This window comes from Ictalurus punctatus, chromosome 13, assembly GCF_001660625.3.
Source record: "Ictalurus punctatus breed USDA103 chromosome 13, Coco_2.0, whole genome shotgun sequence".
NCBI lineage: Eukaryota > Metazoa > Chordata > Actinopteri > Siluriformes > Ictaluridae > Ictalurus > Ictalurus punctatus.
The window spans coordinates 4,033,185-4,035,854 of NC_030428.2; the positions used below are offsets into that span (position 1 = coordinate 4,033,185).

Here is a 2,670-nt window from a genome sequence, read left to right on the forward strand (position 1 = left end):
CCCCAAGATCCAGTTCAGTCCAGTCCAGTTCACAATTTGCACATTAAAGAGTTCTTGTGTAAATGCTCCTACACACTGTTTATGAAGAAATTAATTCGTATCCAGTGTGATAAATGAGGTGTTTTATATTAGTAAAACATTATAGTGTGTATTTTATATGGTGTGGATTAGCATTGTTTCTGCTGTTGAGCTTTGTTTTTCTGTGTGTGTGTGTGTGTGTGTGTGTGTGTGTGTGTGTGTGTGTGTGCACGTTATGTGATTTGTATGTGTGTGAAAGTTAGATTAAGCTCCAAAGAATTCCAACAGTTTTAGCATCTCTGTGAAACTCAGCTTTGTGTTATTGCTTAAATATCTACATCACTTCTCACATCAGAACAAAGTACATTTATTTCTACAGCGTGTAGATCAGTGTACATTACACACACATTTACTTTAATCACATGCCAATACTAGTTTATTGTTTATACACAGGCTGTTCATTTTATATTTTTATCCTGACATTAGAACCTTGTATTCAGGTAAACAATTTATTTCCCACCTGATGGAAACACCTCATTTCACAATCAGATAAATAAATCTAACACTTCATCATTTCTCTTCCAGGCTGTGGGGGTGTAATCTGACAGAGGAAAGCTGTGGAGTTCTGTCCTCAGTTCTCAGCTCAAACTGCTCCAGACTGAGAGAACTGGACCTGAGTAAGAATAACCTGCAGGATTCAGGAGTGAAGCTGCTCGCTGCTGGACTGGAGAATCCACACTGTCCACTGGAGACACTGAGGTACACACACACACACACACACAGACACACAGCAGAATTTTAATAAACACAGCTACATCCAGTTTCCATCTGTGGTGAGTGTAATTGTAGTGATGTGATATTGTCATTGTTGTGTATGTGATATGGAGAGTAAATGTTCTGTATATAAAGATTTTGCATAGTTGATGTTTTCAGAGCTAAAACTGAGTGTGTTAAGTGTGAGAAGGTTTTTGTTTTGCAGCATGTATAAATGCAGTATTACAGATGAAGGTTGTGTTGCTCTGGCTTCAGCTCTGAGTTCAAACTCCTCATCACACCTGAGAGAACTGAATCTGAACTGGAATAATCCAGGAAAATCAGGAGTGAAGCTGCTCTCTGATCTACTGAAGGATCCACACTGTAAACTGGAGACATTATAGTGAGTTACTGACTTATTGTCTCTTTACTCTACTCTACTGTATCATACTGAATAATGTGTGTGTGTGTGTGTGTGTGTGTGTGTGTGTGTGTGTGTGGGGGGGGGGGTGTTTATGCTGATGTTGTGTGTTTACACTGATGCTCTTCTGTCTTTCAGTTTTAATAATAATAAACTCACCAGGACTGGCATATGACAGGAGTCTCACCTCAAACCTCTTCTCCAGGATAAAACAGTTTTGGTGAAGAGTTAGAACCCGTCCCACATTTCCAGCAGTTTGGGAGCTGAAATCATTAAACTTAAAGGGACAGAGAAGATACAAAGTCAAGAATAGGCAGAAGGTAATACACAGGAGAAATCAACACACGTAATGAAATACCTGCTGTACAAAGCAATGGCAATAATCTGCCCTGGGGATGGAGACTGACGAGGCTTAAGTACACGTCCGGAAATGTGCAGGTGACTGATCTCAAAGCACGAGGCAGGAGCAGGCATGTTAATGGTAAATGGTGTGCACTTATATAGAGCTTTTTTAACCTTAGTGGTTCCAAAGCGCTGTACACTGTTTCACATTCATGAGGCTTGTGCCAAAGAGTAGATGTGAAAATACAGTGGAAAATTTCCCTTGCAACCTGCCAACCTTTGCTGTGTCATGAACACAGTGTCTTGGTCAACCCAGGAGATGATTTAGAAAAGTGCCTATGCAACAGTGTGTGCTCAGCATGCATGGAGGCACTGGTTCTGTACATAGTGTTACATGAAATAAAACCAGAAATAACACAAATCAATACCCTCGTGCGCATCTCTCTAATGGCCTGATGAGGTCCATGTCAATTCTTTCAACTCAGACCTTGAATAAAGGTAATGGGCACAATGGTGCTATTGGGGTGGCCAGTGGATTTGCAGCTGAAATTAGTAGCCTGGTAACAATTGCTTCCACAGCTCCTTTTTGATGCACCAGTCGACTTAACACTACCCATATGGGTTGATGTTTGGCCGAAAACCTAAGCTACTAGTGGATAGTTTGCTTGATGGTAGTGAAGAAGGGGAAGGAGATGGTGCCCATTCAGATTGGGTGGCCCAACACCAAAAGAATTTGACCTCCAGTTATACCAGTTCCCGAAGGCACTTGGAGACTGTGGTCATTCACCGTAGGACCAATTGCCCTGACTCAATAACAATACTACCCCCTCGCACTTTAGTGTATTGTAAGAATCCTTTTCATGGTTGCCGTAAGATTCAGGTTGTCTGGCACTCCACTGTGTTTGAGACTGTAGCCTACATTGATGAAGTGGGAATGCTGCATAAGATCAGACCACATGGAGAAGATGGACCCATTAAAACTGTCCATTGCTCAGAACTTAAGCCTGTTCTTACCTGGCAAAAATATTCCAGGTAAACCAGTGGGTCAGGTTTACTAGCCCTTTCCAGCCCCAGGAGAGAGTAGAGCCAGAAGGACCTAGAATTGGAGATTATTCACAAGTGGCCATAGTCCACAC

At 41.8% G+C, this 2,670-nt stretch overlaps 1 long non-coding RNA gene across 1 annotated transcript; it reads left to right on the forward strand.

Moving 5' to 3' along the window:
• Positions 1-539: 539 nt before the first annotated feature.
• LOC128634619 (uncharacterized) lies at positions 540-2,420 on the forward strand. Its single transcript, XR_008397779.1, has 3 exons — positions 540-777; positions 998-1,174; positions 1,331-2,420. It is a non-coding gene; the product is annotated as an uncharacterized LOC128634619 (long non-coding RNA).
• Positions 2,421-2,670: the final 250 nt, after the last annotated feature.